Source organism: Oncorhynchus mykiss, chromosome 10 (assembly GCF_013265735.2).
Source record: "Oncorhynchus mykiss isolate Arlee chromosome 10, USDA_OmykA_1.1, whole genome shotgun sequence".
Taxonomy (NCBI): Eukaryota; Metazoa; Chordata; class Actinopteri; order Salmoniformes; family Salmonidae; genus Oncorhynchus; species Oncorhynchus mykiss.
In genome coordinates, this window is record NC_048574.1 from 67,603,028 (window position 1) to 67,624,268 (window position 21,241).

Here is a 21,241-nt window from a genome sequence, read left to right on the forward strand (position 1 = left end):
TTGTTAATAAAACCATTAATATATAAATGATGGAACTTTTACCTGGGTCCCAGTTGCCACGGCTTTCATGTTGTTGTTGTGTTGTTGTCTGACTGTTCATCAGGTATTAATGGCATTCTGTGTGAACTCGCTGGATGGCAGGCTGCCTGGTAATTCATATGCTTGTTCTCTGATGGCATCTGTCGAAGTGTGCTCTCTGCACATTGGTACATACCCTGTGGGAAGCAACCCACCCAGTCCCACACTGAGTGGGATGTAAGCAATTTCTTATCTGGGGCACTTGCTCCAAATGACAAAAAGGGAAAAGAGAGAGAGAAATGGGAAAGAAGTTAGAGGCCAATTTTATTGTGACGATCAGTGACAAACTGTAGTGACTTTTTCGAATTTGACTGAATTTCTTGGTTAATTGGAGAGAGGGATTACTGTGAAAACAGATCGACTTGGAAAAGGGAATGCAGGATAACTCAGTGATGGATGTATAATCACAGTTGTGGTAGTGTAATTCATGTTAGCACATGAGTTCAATTTATTTCATTACGATATGCCATCGGACCGTTATCCAATCAAGATTGGATTAAGATCAGAATGGCTGAGGTTGAGTCAATAAGGAATGATGGGAAATTACTCATCAAGCCTGTGAAGAAACACGTACTGTTGTGAAATACATGTCAGACTTTTGCAGAGGATCCAAAAAATACTAATTTCCTCTGAATCTGACGTCGCTAATTTTGGCTGAAATACGTACTCGGACTAAGATGAGACTTTCAATTTTGTCTTGAACAGGAAGTTTTGTGTTTTCACTGTCTTTTTAGGGACAGAGCAGGGTCAAATGCCATGAGAAGGGTGGCTCCTCGCTGTCTCACAACTAGAAAAAAAATAGATTATTCATTTTAGTTCCCGGAAAGAGGACAGCACATCCCTAGAACAGTTCCACCCCCCCCACCCCAGCCCACCCCACCCCAGCCCACCCCACACCGAAATATGCTGACTATAAACCATGTCAGCTATGACAACCAGTCCGGCTCCCAGTTTTTTTCAGTGCTAGAGTTACCATAGTAGCACTTTTTGTTTTCTTCTCTCAGTGATCCCAATCCTTTCACTTTGAATGTGTTACATGAGTTAATAAGATACATAGTTGGAGAGTAGCTCCATGTTAAACTCACTTCATATTTGTTTTGGAACCAGACACTGGACAAGTGACAAAGCCTGAAAGCGTCTCCCAACTACCTACAGAAGTTACAATGCTATAGGCATATTTCAATCAATGCATGGAGAGAAGTGAACAGACAATATTAAGCTTTGCTCATAATTCTTTCTGGCTATACATACAGTTGTGTGTTCTGAGAGCAGACTGAGACAGGGGACTGATAGTGTTGTCTTGGACATGGCAATTAGAGCCCCAAACGCATTCCTGGAGACCTGCTCTAATCTGGCCCCACATGCTTGGCGATAAGAGCTAGAGTCTGGACCCGTAGAGAATGACGTGGAATGGGTATGTCCGTTCTTTCCTCCTTTTGGACAGCCCTTGAAGATGCACTCAAGGCTGAAGACCTCCCGGACGTCATCACCACAGCACATCTGCCTGATGTCTGTTTCAGAGGGAAATAATTACTAACTCAGGAAGCGAAACAATACACAAAGTATTTGAAATCAGTCAAAATTTGATTATGGAGAAATCCTCAGGAAAAGGCACCTCCTCTTCGACAAACTCAAAACATTTGAGTTGCCTTCTACTCAATAAAATAAATATGAATCCTGAACCAACACTTGCACTTGCCCCCCCCCCCCCCCCCCCCCCCCCCCACACACACACTTATAGCTCTGACTCTGCTGAGGAAAAAGTACTTACTATGTCTGTGACACTGTATGTGGTTGTCCCACCTACTGTAGCTAGAGTTGAAGTCAGAAGTTTACATACACCTTAGCCAAATGCATTTAAACTCAGTTTTTCACAATTCCTGACATTTAATCCTAGTAAAAATACCCTGTCTTAGGTCAGTTAGGATCACCACTTTATTTTAAGAATATGAAATTTCAGAATAATAGTAGAAAGAATGATTTATTTCAGCTTTTATTTCTTTCATCACATTCCCAGTGGGTCAGAAGCTTACATACACTCAATTAGTATTGGTAGCATTGCCTTTAAATTGTTTAACTTGGGTCAAATGTTTCGGGAAACCTTTCACAAGCTTCCCACAATAAGTTGGATGAATTCTGGCCCATTCCTCCTGACAGAGCTGATGTAACTGAGTCAGGTTTGTAGGTCTCCTTGCTTGCACACGCTTTTTCAGTTTTCTATAGGATTGAGGTCAGGGCTTTGTGATGGCCACTCCAATACCTTGACTTTGTTGTCCTTAAGCCATTTTGCCACAACTTTGGAAGTATGCTTGGGTCATTGTCCATTTGGAAGACCCATTTGCAATCAAGCTTTAACTTCCTGACTGATGTCTTGAGATGTTGCTTCAATATATCCATATCATTTTCCCTTCCTCATGGTGCCATCTATTTTGTGAAGTGCACCAGTCCCTCCCACAACATGATGCTGCCACCCCGTGCTTCACGGTTGTGATGGTGTTCTTCGGCTTGAAAGCCTCCACCTTTTTCCTCCAAACATAACGATGGTCATTATGGCCAAACAGTTCTATTTTTGTTTCATCAGACTAGAGGATATTTCTCCAAAAAGTACGATCTTTGTCCCCATGTGCAGTTGCAAACTACTTTTTTATGGCTGTTTTGGAACAGTGGCTTCTTCCTTGCTGAGCGGCCTTTCAGGTTAGGTCGATATAGGACTTGTTTTACTGTGGATATAGATACTTTAGTGCCGGTTTCCTCCAGCATCTTCACAAGGTCCTTTGCTGTTGTTCTGGGATTGATTTGCACTTTTCGCACCAAGGTACGTTCATCTCTAGGAGACAGAACACGTCTCCTTCCTGAGCGGTATGATGGCAGCTTGGTCCCATGGTGTTTATACTTGCGTACTATTGTTTGTATAGGTGAACATGGTACCTTCAGGCGTTTGGAAATTGCTCCCAAGGATGAACCAGACTTGTGGAGGTCTACAATTTTTTTTCTGAGGTCTTGGCTGATTTCTTTTGATTTTCCCATGATGTCAAGCAAAGAGGCACTGAGTTTGAATGTAGGCCTTGAAATACATCCACAGGTACACCTCCAATTGACTAAAATCAATTAGCCTATCAGAAGCTTCTAATGCCATGACATCATCATGGAATTTTCCAATCTGTTTAAAGGCACTGTCAACTTAGTGTATGTAAACTTCTGACCCACTAGAATTGTGATACAGTGAATTATAAGTGGAATAATCTGTCTGTGTAAAATTGTTGGAAAAATGACTTGTGTCATGCACAAAGTAGATGTCCTAACCGACTTGCCAAAACTATAGTTTGTTAACAAGACATTTGTGGAGTGGTTGAAAAACAAGTTTTAATGACTCCAACCTAAGTGTATGTAAACTTCCAACTTCAACTGTATCTTAAGATGAATGCACTATCTGTAAATTGCTCTGGATAAGAGTGTCTGCTAAATGACTCAAATCTAAATGCATTGTCTCTGTGTGTGCATTGTCTCTGACTGTGTGTAGAGGAAATGAGAGGGCCCCTACAGACAGACAAGCCAGTGATGCATCAACCCCATGATGAATCCTCTCCCCAGGCATCAGTCTTCACCAACCACCTCCAGCCAATGCCAATGGATCTTACCATAACTTATCATGACAAGGTGCTCACTGACGGACTGTCTTCTCAAAGTAGAAGGTATATCTTCTCCTGCCATATCTTCTTGCTGTCCAGCACCATTTCCCTGCTTCAGAGTCCAGCACCTCCCTTGCTATCTCCAGCAGTCTAACACAATACCATCATTCTCCGTTGCTTATTCTTAGCAATCCCCCCCAAAATATACGTGTGTGTGTGTGTGTGTGTGTGTGTGTGTATGTATATTCCCGTATGTAATATTTTTTTTTTGGGGGGGGGGGGGGGGGGGACTCAGTCGGGGTCTCAACTTCCTGTTGAGAGTTAGAATAGTAGAATACACAAGGTGCAATTTCGACATTTGGTTGTGCCGTTTTTCTCTTATGTCAGTCACTGACAGTCACTCATTTAGCCCATGTCAGCTCAATTATTTTGTATTGCTATTTTTTTTAATTGTTTATTTAGTGGCTAGGTATCTACACAAATTACCGTCCGGGGGTCCCCCATTGATTTTGTAAGTCAGTCTCGCTCAGATATCATATTAAAAACGGCAAACATTTCTCTCTGCCCTATGGCAAAATTTGTAGAATTGCATGAAATTAGTTTACAATTGCTAAATCTTCTCTCTGCCCCATTGCAAAATGTGCAGAATTGCAGCATATTTGCTTTACAACGGCAACATTTTCTCTACAGCCCCTGGCCAAATGTGTAGAATTGCATACTGTCAAGAGGGGGGCCACTAAAATGTTTTGATCACAATGTGCATATACGTGGGTACGCAGACCCGCGACAAACTTCGGCCACTCATGATGACTTCAGATTGTTTTGTAACCCCCACCCCCCCCTCAAAGTTGTCCATCCCTGCGTTGAATCAACACAACACCGCTAGTCGCTGACTATCCCGAGAGAAAACCCTCATTCCTTGCTCAATGTTACTGGCGATACAAACACAGATAAATTGAACCAACACAACAGAGAAGGTTTCAGAGAAAGCCTCCATTCAGAAATCCAACCCCATATGACATCAATGGGGAAAAAACAAACAGGATTTGGGGCTGTGATCCAAGATCCAGGAACCACTCCATGGGGTCAGAAACCTTCACCCCAGGGCAGGTTTGGGTCTTCTGGAAACATCTGGGGACGATTGGGGCATGTCGTGCTAGTTATAGACAGAGCTGAGTCGCACCCGCAAACCACGGCACCGGCCAACGCAGGGAGATCACAAGTATGGCAACTCCAAGAGAAACAGACAGACCTTATGAAGATAGAGGAGAAAATAGATTTCACAGGTTAAAGGAATGCCACATGTTGGGTTTGTTGTTTGAGAGGTTGAATAAAGATCTGCTATCAATTGATGGTAGGTAAGTCTTTGAATGTATTTTTCCCTTCAATTGCATCCATCTGCTTGGTAAACAAAGCAGCCGTTGTGGAGCGAACTCTGTCAGAGGCCTGTGTAGTCGACGAAAGGCTAAAGGCCTGCTAGATATGAATGTATATGTAATAATATGGCTATAGGAAACAGCAGATAAACTCTGTACTGATCATATGAGAATGGTTGGTTGGTGGTTGTGTGGCTTATCTAGCCAAGTACAGGTGCCCCGGAGAAGCCGATACAAAACGCCCCCTTGTTCTTCTGTGGCTACCGCAGCAACGACATCATGCTAGTAGCTAATGATAGTAATCAGTCAATGGGGCCCACCTGTCTCTCTCTAAACTAATGGCTAGATGGGATACAGTTTATATCAAATTGAAGTCAAAAGAAAAAATGTTTAGCATTTTTGCTAACCCTAACCCTTTCCTAACCTTAAGCTAATTATATTAACCTGCTTTGTTAATCCTTCTAACCTGCTGCGTAAATTCTCCTAACCTGCTACAAAAAGTCCATTCTGGTCAATTCTGACATAAACTGTATCCTCCCTAGCCTAAAAGGTCATCCCGCAAGCTGGTATTTCATCTGAGCCAGTCCTTCTGCTTTGTTTATCAATCCAGAACATTTCATTCCCCTTGTTTTTAATCGTCCAGATTGAAAACAGTGTTGAGTTCCACTTTGATGTGTAGCACATGGGCCATTAATGCTCATTCATTGGAGCGTGTAATAAACCCCTTTAGAGAGGACTTTTTCTGCAACTTTTGCATTTTATTTGAGCCCCTTGACATTTGTATGAGTTGATTAATGTTCCTCTTTGTTGTATGGGTGTTAGAGTAAAACATAAGCTTTGGGTCTTGCGGTTGGTTCCCTTGGCTCGGCTACAAACCCTAGTCAGGCTATTGGAGTGAGGCGACAGCTGAAAGCTGAAAACGCAGAGGCCAAATGTAGCTAAGCCTCTCCTCGCTCATCCAAAACAAGAATTGTGTTATTATTTTATGAATGCATGGCAGCACGGCGTATTGTTGTAAGGAAATTCTTGGCTACAAATAAACACAATTATGTATCAGGTTGCTGAACTTTGGGATGGGAATTGATGTAGCCTCTGTCATTTGTGAAAGTTTGGTGTTGCTTCATGCCAGGCCCAAATGCTTTTCGACTGAAAACATGAACTAAGACAGAAGCGATTGAAGGTCAAAATAAATATTTATGTCTTGGAGGACACCAGGGGTGAGAACCCAATACAGTTAAAACGTAATTATAAAGCACTTCCTGTCTTCCGAAGGAAGTTCAATGGCTGCACATCCAGTCGATTGTTTGTGCGATCTAAACACACCTAAACACACATTCCCAAGCCTCGAAGGTGGAAACACCTGTCTGTACCGACAAAATACTATGGCTATACATAATACGTGCATCCCAACTGATTTCTGTATTGGGTAAAGTTCAAAGTTGCACAAACATCTATCACATACATAAATAATAAGAAACGTAGGTAGGCCTAGCACTTGATTGATTGATCATTATTTTGTCTGATGAAGTATCTTGACTCAAAAAATGCTACAGTACTAAAATCAGTAAAGAGTGGACATGACTCCATAGTCGATGCTACACAAGCTATTTGATGCAATTTCAGTCTCCTTGTCTACACTGAAAAGTTACCGGAAAGGTCAACGGTTCCTCTGTACTGAAACGCTCCATAAAAGAATGTAGGACCAAAAGTACTGAACTGTCTACTTATAAGGCAAGAGAATGCTTGACTATATTTCACACTGAGAGAAACTCTACTTGACCTGATTCATTAACTGGAGAAGCTGCATAACCAGTCTGTCATCCTGCTCCAGATAACACGATGGTTCTGCTCGCTTCCACGTCTTGCTTTATGAACACGGTAACTGTTGGGCTGCTTTATTTGAATGACTAGAACTTAGTCTACTAAGTTTATTTTGGAGTTAATAAAGATGTTCAAAATAGCAAGAATAAATCATGTAAATTTACCAGAAAAACCAGGTTACATCATAATCCAAACAGGATTACTGGAAAACCAGGGAATTTATTGAAAGTTCCAGGAATGATCCAATCCTAATCTAAACAGACAAGAAATTACCAACACATTTGAATACAGGCCAGACCACCAAAATAACAATGTTACATTTAGCTATATTATGATCATCATTCACCTCCATGTTGATTCACCTGTCAGAGAGACAGAGACGTCACGTTGTGAAACGGAGGGCGTGCTATGGAACTAGTATGATTTCGGCATGCCTCTTGTCTCCTACAGAATCTATCTACGATCTATCACCCTTTCCTGCTCCAGCTGTGTTTATCCTGCTCTGTGATTAATGGACCACAGGGAATCCCCTCCAGCCCCCCTGCCTCCCCTGCCCCAACATGTGACCTCTTCCTGGGGTTGGATCCTCCAGCGTGCTGGGGTAGTGGGGTAGTAACCTCCAGGGTGTTATCCTTCCCAGAATCGCCACAGCCAGTGTGAGAGAGAGAGGGGGAGGCAAGAGGTGAGAGGTCAGAGGGGAGAGGACACACATTATCTGGCAGTGATTAGAGGCTGAGAGAGAAATCATGGTGTGTGTTACAGCTAGACGTGTGTGGATGTGATGTGGACTAGCTGTGACTTTTCTGAGCTGTACTCTGAGGTAACACTTAAATATTATATGGGGACTGTGATGGCTAGATCATTTTAAGTGCCACATAAATGTGAATTAGAGCATGTTAGTAAGAAAAGCTCTGAGGTAAGTGTGAATTAAGACAGGGTTATGTAATAATTTACATGTAGATGGTTAGTGCAACATATTTGACATTTTATACATGATGCCAGGATGGAATGCCACTTCCTATACTTTATAGATAAATCAAAGTAAACTAAAATAATGTTAGAACATTTTATTGGGGTAATTAACTGAAAAAAGCCTATGAATTTTCTGTAATTCAAATTGGCATCATGGAAAATATTTATTTATCGTATATTCCAGTACATTCTCATTACTTTCTCACACACTTGCAGTTGTCCCAATACCGTAACATCTGGCTGATCAGCACTGATTGCCGTGGTTCAAGGGGATATGCATATCTAAGGACGATTAGCCCCCGGCATTAAACTGATTTTTGACCTTCATAATTGTGGTCATGAGTAGGCCTGAGGGTCACAGCATGCTTAAGGGCCCACCTGCCTTAACACTGCCTGTACACTTAAGACTTCAGTACTCTGACCGCCACAACATCAACACGCAACCCAGGGTACTCACACAGCTGTGCTTTAAAGTTTTAGCAGGAATGGCAGTTGATGGCAGTTGAAAGTAGTTCATTAATCAAAAATGTAACATTTTCCCGACAAGCTCTCTAGCTAAATGACTGTTTTGGTATTATCCCACAATATGAAACTGAATTAAAATGATAAAAGGTATGACCCAAATTTTGTGTGGTCATAAAGATGCACTTATGTGTCTATTTAAGTGATAATGCCAGAGAAGCCGGTGTTTGGAGGATATATTAGCAGGGTGTTGTCAGGCCTGAGACGAAGAAGAGTACATCCTCCAAACACCGGCTTCAAGGGGATCATCACTTTTTTTTTTTACAATGGGTTACCAAAATATTTAAATAATGATTGACATATTGTATTTTCATTAAAAAAAATTCTCATACTAACTCATCCTTCAACGAGATATAGTCCCGACACAAATCTTGTCAGGCTGTGTATGAAGACGAAGTCAGGTGCAGGAGAGCAGAGTATGATTAAATAAAGCGCACTTTATTATAGTTCCAAACCGGGAGCACAACAAAACAAACGCACTCAAAAAAACAGAACAATAAAGTAAAGCGCTAAACGAACAAAACATGATGGGAAACAGAGGTTAAATACAAGTAGATTGATTGGGGAAATGAAAACCAGGTGTGTATGGAAACAAGACAAGACAAATGGACATATGAATAATGGAGTGGCGATGGCTAGAAAGCCGGTGACGTCGATCGTCGAACGAACAAGCAGAGGAGCCGACTTCGGCGGAAGTCGTGACAAATCTAGGGTTCCTACCCAAGCCGGCTGGTCGATTGTTCTATCAGTTAGGCTTTGTTCTGTGTCTATGGACGTGACCCAGTCGTTCATTCAAAATGTTCTATTGCCACACTGGCTGGCAACGTTCTTATCCCTTGCTTGCCAGCTAGCCAACTACGGCTAACTTTACAGTCACATCAAACAGTGCAGCCAGAATAACAACAAAGTAGCTGAATTTGCATTTGTTTAAGCGGTTTTCTAGTGACATTTATTTGCATACATCCATAACAATGAGCTAATAATGCGCAATTTCACCTGGCATAGAAAATGTGTTCTCTCGTCAGAATTCTGTTGTTCAGAGGAGCTAGCCAACAACACAGCTAACACAGTCACTTCATACTGAAGCTGGAAAGACTAGCAAACTTGCTGCATTTAATTTAGTTTTACCTGTTTTCTATTGACATTTCTTTGTAAACTCAACAAAAAAAAAACGTCCTCACTGTCAACTGTTTATTTTCAGCAAACTTAAAATGTGTAAATATTTATATGAACATAACAAGATTCAACAACTGAGACATAAACTGAACAAGTTCCACAGACATGTGACTAACAGAAATTTAATAATGTGTCCCTGAACAAAGGGGAGGGTCAAAATCAAAAGTAACAGTCAGTATCTTGTGTGGCCACCAGCTGCATTAAGTACTGCAGTGCATCTCCTCCTCATGGACTGCACCAGATTTGCCAGTTCTTGCTGTGAGATGTTACCCCACTCTTCCACCAAGGCACTTGCAGGTTCCCCGGACATTTATGGGGGGAATGGCCCTAGCCCTCACCCTTCGATCCAACAGGTCCCAGACGTGCTCAATGGGATTGAGATCCGGGCTCTTCGCTGCCCATGGTAGAACACTGACATTCCTATCTTGCAGGAAATCATGCACAGAACGAGCAGTATGGCTGGTGACATTGTCATGCTGGAGGGTCATGTCAGGATGAGCCTGCAGGAAGGGTACCACATGAGGGAGGAGGATGTCTTCCCTGTAACACACAGCGTTGAGATTGCCTGCAATGACAACAAGCTCAGTCCGATGATGACACAACACCCCAGACCATGACAGACCCTCCACCACCAAATTGATCCCGCTCCAGAGTACAGGCCTCGGTGTAACGCTCATTCCTTTGACGATAAATGCGAATCCGACCAGTCTTATCATCGGAGTCCATCAGTCTCTGGGTTGGAGGGAGTAATGCAGACTAAACCCTGTTATATCCAGTGGTTTCCTGTGTTAAGGGATCAAAGGGTAGGAAATGGGCATGGCATGCACAGCCAAGGCTACAACGGGCAGAGCTACACAGCTGACCTGGTTTCAAATATTATTTGAAATCTTTCAAATACTTTAGCTAAGCCTGATTGAGCTTACCTGTTGCAATGGAACCTATTGAAAAGCCCCAAAAGTGCATGCACACCCTGCTCACCTGGCACTCCAAGCAGGCTAAAACAAATGCTGAAACTATTTGAAAGATTCAAAATAGTATTTGACCCCAGGTCTGCTACACAGTACCACAGTCATGCAGATGTGGGTTGTTGACCATAGATTTCGTGCTGCTGTTTTAATCATTGTGTTCTTATTGTTGGGTGTTTCCTTCCAGAAGCCTGACATTAGGTCTGTTGGGGTCGCCTGGTTGTTTCAGATTGATGGAGAAGTGCATTGAACTTGACCTGTCCTACGCTAGTATTTCAAGACAATTCAAGACTTGAAGAATGTTGATATGTTGAGGCCAGTTTTTGTTGTTTATGGGAATTTGTGGGACACCGTGGAGGAAAACACAGCATGTCATGTGGGGGAAGAGAGAGAACTGGGGAAACACGCACATTTAAACACAAAGAAAAACCTCAGTTTTCCCCACATCCTGAGAGGAAGTTAAGGACAGTGCCATTCAGCAAGACGAAAGAAAAAGCTAAGAAATGAAGAACAGATATTATAAGATCACCAGACTACCAATTCCTGGATTTATGAGAACAAAACAGAGCTGCAGTCGCACCACTGTACTCACATGTCAAACTCAAACTGGCACAAGGAAACCTAGTTCACATGAACTTAAACAGCTTTGTGACCACAATTACATATGGGGGAGTTCTGGGCTGTGATAACGGGGTTAGTTGCCATTTTGTAGCATGCCGCATCATGTCATGACTCATGCTCGTGTAAATCTCACAAAGATATGTACGTATGACATTCAACTTGTTCAATCCTGGAGGCGATCCTTCACACACACACGATCCTGGAGGCGATGCTCCTCTCCTAGTTTACAATGGGATATAGCAAGAGCAGGCTTGACGATTGAGCTTTTTAATTGTGTAAATATCGTTTATGTATATCCACACATGACGCAATAAAATACAGTCTGGTTCAGTCAGTAATGACTCAGACAACAAGATGTCTCCTGGAGGATGGTTTAGATCATCTGACGATGATTCACATGGAACAAACTCCAGACATACAGAGAGCGAGAGATAGAAAGAGAGTTAGAGAGACCGAGACGGAGACCGAGAGACAGAGCTCGGGAGAGAAAGGCAGAGAAAGGCAGAGAAAGAGAGAGAGAACCACGTGTTGAGGGAGTCCTCATCGTTTCCTGTGGTTGTTTACACTGACATGTCCTGACGGAACAGAGCACATCTGCTATGCAAGCGAGGACAAATATTATGTTTTAGCTATCCAAACGTGTTTTGATCACATGACATTGTGAAAAGAAGATAGAGGTTTACTTTAGTGAAGTTGTGATGGATCGACTAAGGTTTCAGCATCCCAAATGGCACCCTATTCCATATGTTGTACACTACTTCTACAGTCTACGTGACTAAGGAAAAGGGCCATGTTCAAAACCTAGTACACTATATAGGGAATAGGGTGCCATTTGAGATTCACACCAACTCTTTCTACAGGGCTACGTGACTGAGTGAATGGTCCCCTAGGGAACTAGTGAACTGTGGCTTGGGAAAGTGAAATATACAGAATATACTAGAGTCTAAAGAGAGCCTAAATGACACTCCCTTTACAGCGGAAGTCATCCATTTTTGGATGTATGGTCAGTCCTTGGGTCAGTCCTTGGGTCAGTCTTTGGGTCAGTCCTTGGGTCAGTCCTTGGGTCAGTCTTTGGGTCAGTCCTTGCATCCATAGCTGTGTTGTTTTTGTTGAATCCAGGATTGCTTCTTTAACCACAGAGCATACTAGCCCCAGCAGTTATGTCAGCTTTCTAAGCACGACATGCTAGATGAAGAGGAAAACTGTGTGGGAACTTGTGAAGATATGCAACACAGTTTAGATGAGAGGTTAGAATGTTAATATTGCTGGAAATCAAAATATACATGTTGTAAAGCTTGTCTATTTAGCCATTGAACTACAGTTCCTCACGTTATAACATTCCCCACTGGGGTCATCTGAAAAGAAATACATCATGAGAAGCATAACAGAAAATAACTCTTATGTTAAGGTGGATTGGTAGGTGGCTTCTAAGGTTTAGTATTAAAGCACAAGAGAGTGGCTGAGAACACGCTATTGTGTAAAGGGAAGAAAAATGATGATTGTGACTGTGAAATATTTCTGCATAACACACTTTTTAATGTGACTCCACTCCAAGATCGCATAGCAGTTCAGACGTCTTTTGTCCTCGTCTTGTCGTGTCCTGTATATATATATATTTACAACTTTTTTCACATACATTTTATTTTTATTTTCCATCAACTCATCTTCAAAACACTCTCCTGCAACCCGCTTCACCAATTTATATTTATAAAAAAGTATTATTTACCTCAGATCTGTAATCCTCCAAGAAGCTAGCCAGAAACTCCAAGAAGCTAGCCAGAAGCTAGCCAGGAGCTAGCCCAGAAGCTAATCCAGAAGCTAATCAGAAGCTAGTTAGCTTCTTTACTGGCAAATCGTTAGTATTCAGCTAACCACGGTTTGTGGTCATCAGCTATCCTTTAGCTCGAAAATCTATCGAAAATCTATCGCCAGTTTTGTACGGCGCAGCGCGGCTCGGAACGGAACATACCGGACCAATTTTTCTCTCCATGTCCCTGGATTTCAACTGCTCTCTGGACATTCATACCCGGATCTCACAGCTAGCTAGCTGCTATCCGTGTGACAATCGGCTTTCGTCGATTCCGGAGCAAACATCAATTATTCCGGTGCTAGCCAGCTCCGTCAATCACTCCTGAGTTCCATCATTCACTCCTGGGCTGCAGTCACCTATCCGGACCCGTTTTACTGCCTACGTGGAGCCCCACCGGGCCTTCACAACTGGACTGCCGACGTTATCTACCTGAAGGAGATCCGGCTGGCTCCTCCGTCGCGACGTTACCTGAACGCCCATCTGCGGCCCGCTAACCGTTAGCTGTCTTACCGGCTGCTATCTGAATAGACAATCGGACAATTTATTTATTTTGATTATTATTATGTTTTCTTCTCGGGCCTCTATAACTATATCTATTGTTCTTATTTTTGTTGTTGTTGTGTGATTTGGATTAATCCCCTCTACCACACGGAACCCCACTAATCTACTGACCGAACGCAAGAGGTGGCTAACAACAGACCTCCATCCTATGCTAGCTTGCTACCGATGGCCTGGCTAGCTGTCTAAATCGCCGTGACCCTCAACCAACCTCTCCACTCACTGGACCCTTTTGATCACTCGACTAAGCATGCCTCTCCTTAATGTCAATATGTCTTGTCCATTGCTGTTCTGGTTAGTGTTTATTGGCTTATTTCACTGTAGAGCCTCTAGTCCTGCTCACTATACCTTATCCAACCTATTAGTTCCACCACCCACACATGCAATGACATCTCCTGGTTTCAATGATGTTTCTAGAGACAATATCTCTCTCTTCATCACTCAATACCTAGGTTTACCTCCACTGTATTCACATCCTACCTTACCTTTGTCTGTACATTATACCTTGATGCTATTTTATCGCCCCCAGAAACCTCCTTTTACTCTCTGTTCCAGACGTTCTAGACGACCAATTCTTATTGCTTTTAGCCGCACCCTTATTCTACTCCTCCTATGTTCCTCTGGCGATGTAGAGGTGAATCCAGGCCCTGCAGTGCCTAGCTCCACTCCTATTCCCCAGGCGCTCTCTTTTGACGACTTCTGTAACCGTAATAGCCTTGGTTTCATGCATGTTAACATTAGAAGCCTCCTCCCTAAGTTTGTTCTATTCACTGCTTTAGCACACTCTGCCAACCCGGATGTTCTAGCTGTGTCTGAATCCTGGCTTAGGAAGACCACCAAAAATTCAGACATTTTAATTCCAAACTACAACATTTTCAGACAAGATAGAACTGCCAAAGGGGGCGGTGTTGCAATCTACTGCAAAGATAGCCTGCAGAGTTCTGTCCTACTATCCAGGTCTGTACCCAAACAATTTGAACTTCTACTTTTAAAAATCCACCTCTCTAAAAACAAGTCTCTCACCGTTGCCGCCTGCTATAGACCACCCTCTGCCCCCAGCTGTGCTCTGGACACCATATGTGAACTGATTGCCCCCCATCTATCTTCAGAGCTCGTGCTGTTAGGCGATCTAAACTGGAACATGCTTAACACCCCAGCCATCCTACAATCTAAACTTGATGCCCTCAATCTCACACAAATTATCAATGAACCTACCAGGTACCTCCCCAAAGCCTTAAACACGGGCACCCTCATAGATATCATCCTAACCAACTTCCCCTCTAAATACACCTCTGCTGTCTTCAACCAAGATCTCAGCGATCACTGCCTCATTGCCTGCATCCATAATGGGTCAGCGGTCAAACGACCTCCTCTCATCACTGTAAAACGCTCCCTGAAACACTTCAGCGAGCAGGCCTTTCTAATCGACCTGGCCGGGGTATCCTGGAAGGATATTGACCTCATCCTGTCAGTAGAGGATGCCTGGATATTTTTTTAAAATGCCTTCCTAACCATCTTAAATAAACATGCCCCATTCAAGAAATTTAGAACCAGGAACAGATATAGCCCTTGGTTCTCCCCAGACCTGACTGCCCTTAACCAACACAAAAACATCCTTTGGCGTTCTGCATTAGCATCGAACAGCCCCCGTGATATGCGTCTGTTCAGGGAAGCTAGAAACCATTATACACAGGCAGTTAGAAAAGCCAAGGCTAGCTTTTTCAAGCAGAAATTTGCTTCTTGCAACACTAACTCAAAAAAGTTCTGGGACACTGTAAAGTCCATGGAGAATAAGAACACCTCCTCCCAGCTGCCCACTGCACTGAAGATAGGAAACACTGTCACCACTGATAAATCCACCATAATTGAGAATTTCAATAAGCATTTTTCTACGGCTGGCCATGCTTTCCACCTGGCTACTCCTACCCCTGTCAACAGCACTGCACCCCCAACAGCAACTCGCCCAAGCCTTCCCCATTTCTCCTTCTCCCAAATCCATTCAGCTGATGTTCTGAAAGAGCTGCAAAATCTGGACCCCTACAAATCAGCCGGGCTAGACAATCTGGACCCTTTCTTTCTAAAATGATCTGCCGAAATTGTTGCCACCCCTATTACTAGCCTGTTCAACCTCTCTTTCGTGTCGTCTGAGATTCCCAAAGATTGGAAAGCAGCTGCGGTCATCCCCCTCTTCAAAGGGGGGGACACTCTTGACCCAAACTGCTACAGACCTATATCTATCCTAACATGCCTTTCTAAGGTCTTCGAAAGCCAAGTCAACAAACAGATTACCGACCATTTCGAATCTCACCATACCTTCTCTGCTATGCAATCTGGTTTCAGAGCTGGTCATGGATGCACCTCAGCCACGCTCAAGGTCCTAAACGATATCTTAACCGCCATCGATAAGAAACATTACTGTGCAGCCGTATTCATTGATCTGGCCAAGGCTTTCGACTCTGTCAATCACCACATCCTCATCGGCAGACTCAACAGCCTTGGTTTCTCAAATGATTGCCTCGCCTGGTTTACCAACTACTTCTCTGATAGAGTTCAGTGTGTCAAATCGGAGGGTCTGTTGTCCGGACCTCTGGCAGTCTCTATGGGGGTGCCACAGGGTTCAATTCTTGGACCGACTCTCTTCTCTGTATACATCAATGAGGTCGCTCTTGCTGCTGGTGAGTCTCTGATCCACCTCTACGCAGACGACACCATTCTGTATACTTCCGGCCCTTCTTTGGACACTGTGTTAACAACCCTCCAGGCAAGCTTCAATGCCATACAACTCTCCTTCCGTGGCCTCCAATTGCTCTTAAATACGTAAAGTAAAACTAAATGCATGCTCTTCAACCGATCGCTACCTGCACCTACCCGCCTGTCCAACATCACTACTCTGGACGGCTCTGACTTAGAATACGTGGACAACTACAAATACTTAGGTGTCTGGTTAGACTGTAAACTCTCCTTCCAGACCCATATCAAACATCTCCAATCCAAAGTTAAATCTAGAATTGGCTTCCTATTTCGCAACAAAGCATCCTTCACTCATGCTGCCAAACATACCCTTGTAAAACTGACCATCCTACCAATCCTCGACTTTGGCGATGTCATTTACAAAATAGCCTCCAATACCCTACTCAACAAATTGGATGCAGTCTATCACAGTGCAATCCATTTTGTCACCAAAGCCCCATATACTACCCACCATTGCGACCTGTACGCTCTCGTTGGCTGGCCCTCGCTTCATACTCGTCGCCAAACCCACTGGCTCCATGTCATCTACAAGACCCTGCTAGGTAAAGTCCCCCCTTATCTCAGCTCGCTGGTCACCATAGCATCTCCCACCTGTATCACACGCTCCAGCAGGTATATCTCTCTAGTCACCCCCAAAACCAATTCTTTCTTTGGCCGCCTCTCTTTCCAGTTCTCTGCTGCCAATGACTGGAACGAACTACAAAAATCTCTGAAACTGGAAACACTTATCTCCCTCACTAGCTTTAAGCACCAACTGTCAGAGCAGCTCACAGATTACTGCACCTGTACATAGCCCACCTATAATTTAGCCCAAACAACTACCTCTTTCCCAACTGTATTTAATTTATTTATTTATTTTGCTCCTTTGCACCCCATTATTTTTATTTCTACTTTGCACATTCTTCCATTGCAAAACTACCATTCCAGTGTTTTACTTGCTATATTGTATTTACCTTGCCACCATGGCCTTTTTTGCCTTTACCTCCCTTCTCACCTCATTTGCTCACATTGTATATAGACTTGTTTATACTGTATTATTGACTGTATGTTTGTTTTACTCCATGTGTAACTCTGTGTTGTTGTATCTGTCGAACTGCTTTGCTTTATCTTGGCCAGGTCGCAATTGTAAATGAGAACTTGTTCTCAACTTGCCTACCTGGTTAAATAAAGGTAAAATAAATAAATAAACAAATAAAATGTGAATCAATGATTTCGGTGGGAGATTTGTGCACCAGTTTGAGTTAAGCATGCCTCTCCAGCCAGGATTCAGGTAACATCGGTTAAGTGATGTATTTATATAACCTGGGCAGCCTCTTCTATTACATAGGAATATTAAACATAGTTATATTATATTCATAATGAGTTAACAATATCAACAAATCTATTGACTGACTCCAAGCTTTCATATAACAGAGTTATTCAATATAATGCATAACATTGTCTGGGAGATGTGTGTTTTAATTGTACACGGTCCCTGTCAAATAAACGTCATGAAATAACATTTAAAACGATGTGTCACATGAACCCGTGGCTGTTGAATATGACCCCGTGGCTTAAAGCTGGAATCTTTAATGGTGGAACAGCCGTGTCCATTTGGGATATTACAACAACAAAGGAGTTACTGCAAACAACAAACAACGTTTTTTTCCCCCAGCAGACATCACTGCATGCGCGATAGAACAGCACAATATGTACTGCTTTTTTTTTGTTGCTACCAACGCTCCTCAGCTGCTACAGAAAATTTAGTGTCCTTCATTACCACCCAACATGCTGTGCCGGTTCACTGAGGTCATCATCCATGGAACAGCATGAGAGAGGGGACGTCCTGCTGTTAGCGACCCTCTGAGGAGAGTAGATTACATGCACCAGTATAGAGGATCACCCCACAGCCATGCCTCCACCTGGAAGCATAACCCCAGTAGCCTTGCTAATGATCCAGCCCCTTGCTGGCTCCATGGTCAAATGGGGAGTCATTAAAAGTGCTAATAACCCGGGGGATAGTCCTCAACCTCCATGACACCAGGATGTTGTTAGTGCCTAAGGCTCTTGTTTGTCAAATCTTGTCGATGCATTTCTTCTAACAGTTAATACAACCTTGTAGAAAAATCCCTCGGTACGTGCGGTTCAATTTGCTCACCTACCTTTTTGCTTTCAGTGATGGGTGATGTCACAAATCCCAATGTAACAATCTGATTGATGCCAAACAACACCCTTATAACAACGTAGCCTACTGTACATCATGCTTATAATTATTCAAGTTTTTTCAATGCTAGTGTCAACTCCACCATGTGTTAAGAGTTACGTGCCTACACTCAGATTAGCATCAGAGTAGCCTACATACCAGCACACTGCTGCATAGACGATAGTGTTTAGGTTGGACACTGTCCAGTCCAGTACAAGTCTCCTGGCTTTACCAGTGGCTGAACTGAACAGACATTTCAACAAACCACAAAACCACCGTAAATATCCACAAATATGCAGGAAAATATGCTGTTCTGTAGACATCTACTGGTCCCTATGGTACTTTTGATTCAACATGAAACTGTTGATCTGTCTGCGAGGCAGTATAACGTTCTACATAAAGTGATCAACAGCTAGACATAAAGGTCAACTGGATTCATATACCTTGTATTTATAGAGAGTGTGTCAGAGGGCACTGATCTGAACAACCAATGAGAAATGGCTCTATGACAGAATTATGCAATTGCCTTGTCTTGGGCAGTCTTGGGCAGTACCTATTTTCCAATATTGTGCACTACTTTTGATGAGGAACTATAAGGCTCTGGTCAAAAGTAATGTACTACAGTGCTATTTTGGACCCACCATTGTCTTGGGCAGTCTGTCTGGACGAGTGGATGGCTGCTGGTGTGTGATTTGACAAGTCATAGACTGTTCTCTCTGCTACCACATTGCAAGCGGTACCGATGCACCAAGTTTGGAACCAACAGGACCCTGAGCAGCTTCTATCCCCAAGCCATAAGCCTGCTAAATAGTTAGTCCGCATAGCTATTGGTTAACTATTTAAGAATCTGCCTTAACACTTTTTGCACTTTATTCCAGTTATATGTACATGTCTACCTCAATTACCTCGTACCCCTGCACATCGACGGGTACTGGTACCCTGTGTATATAGCAATATAGTATATTGTTACTCATTGTGTATTTATTATTACTTTTATTATTATGGGTTTTACTTTTCTATTATTTCTCTATTTTCTTTCTCTCTACATTGTTGGGAAGGGCCCGTAAGTAAACATTTCACTGTTAGTCCACACCTGTTGTTGACGAAGCATGTGACAAATAAAATGTGATCTGATTTTAAGAGTGACGTTTTACTGTGGAACGATCAGGCCTATTCTACTTCCTGTGTGTGTTGTTGAAAGGGGCTCCACGGTCATCTTTCACCCCGAGAAATGTGGTTCTGCTGGGAACCTCGGAACTCAATATTAGCTCAGGGAATTCAATACAGAAGGGAGCTCTCTGAGAAATGTACTTCTCCGGATGACATTTCCTAAGAAGCCCTACGTTGTCAAGCTGCACTGTAACATAGTCTGAACCGATGATAATGACAAAGTGTTGTTTTAGGACCAGACAGAGAATGGCCACTTACTGCAACTTGATACTCTAATAATATGTTCCATCTACTTCCAAGGTGCATGAACACCATGGTAGCCAGAGTAGGAGGTGGCCTGTAGTGTTTAGGTAAGGAAGAGTCGCCTGCGCCTCAGTCTTTTAAAATGAAAGAGTACAAGAGGACTTGTCTCTAGTCTCTATTTTGCGCTTATTCTCCACACCCCTTACGGTGTTTCAGACGGCCCCCTTTCTTTGTCGACCCAATTCATTGACGGAGAGGGTCTCTTCAGAGGCGTCTTGTCACGTTCTCTTTGGAGTAGTGCGCCCGGTATGACTGTATTCCTCCGTCCCCATAACAATGGTACAATGAGGAGTAGACAACAACAAGAAGTTCTGTCATCACAAAGACCTCTCAGGCCAAATCCTGTTACGGGTCTGATGCAAAGCATAGGAACTTCAGCCAGTCAGTGTGTCCTTAAATAATCAATAAAGGGCCGGTTATTCAGGAAACAAGCCTCTAGACCTCCAGCCTCTTTGAAATGGGAGACCACCTATGGAGGAGCCCGGAGGAACCTTTCCATGCATAGCCTTGGCTACTCGGGCCTCTGGGGCGAGACACAGGACCTAAATTACTGTGTACCCAATGTCCGACCGAGGCCCAAATCCCAATTTCTCTGCTTTGTTTTTCCAAGGGGCCGATTTTTCCGAGGTCCCAGTGAGAACATGCGGTTCCATGAAACACATCCAAGAAAAACAGCAGACCCTGACCTGTGGGGATTGCCCGAGCTAGGTTTCTCATGGGATGGTCCCGAGAGCCAGGATGATTTAATTACACAAAGACAACATCACGTGTCACCAGGGGTTACGGGCAGTCACCTTTATTTGGCTAGAGGGCCAGAGGAGAGGGGGTGGATGTTCACAGCTGATGTACCCATATTTTGCTTACCTGGCCCCATGGCCTGGGTTGATTGGCTCGATGTAACCAGCTACATTGACACACAAGACGGTATTGCTTTCATCTGTCTCCTAATTACAGTACTGAAGGGGTGTGCTGCACCAGGGGAGGGAAAGACGGGAATTGCAGGAGGAATGGACTTGGACAAAGAAAGAGTGTGTGTTTTTGTGTGTGTGTGTCCATGCCTTTGTGTGTGTGTGTGTCTCGTTTGGACGTCCTCCCATCCCACTGGTGTGTGTTTACAGGACACAGTGTTGTTTTTCAGGAACAGAAGGGTCCAGATGAGATCAGAGCTGGTTTTGATCTGGAGAAAAGCTCCTCTCTTCACAAGGCCAGTGTTCCTTCAGCTCTGAGTCCCCATAGCTCAGAGGCAAATGTGGCTTCAGTTCCTATGCATGTGAAGAGTCGATGACAATGTGTCTGAGATCAACCAA

General features: G+C 43.3%; 1 protein-coding gene across 2 annotated transcripts in view; it reads right to left on the reverse strand.

Annotated features, from left to right (window-relative positions):
• LOC110534525 (endothelin receptor type B) overlaps positions 1 to 21,241 on the reverse strand; it is a 44,433-nt gene that overhangs the window by 15,173 nt on the left and 8,019 nt on the right. The window contains exon 1 of one of the 2 annotated variants that reach the window (XM_021619411.2): positions 43 to 249. The exons of the other annotated variant lie outside the window; for it this stretch is intronic. The gene's annotated coding sequence lies outside the window, so the exon portion shown is untranslated. Of the gene's footprint in view, positions 1 to 42; positions 250 to 21,241 lie in introns of those variants that run through there. 2 annotated transcript variants of the gene reach the window in all.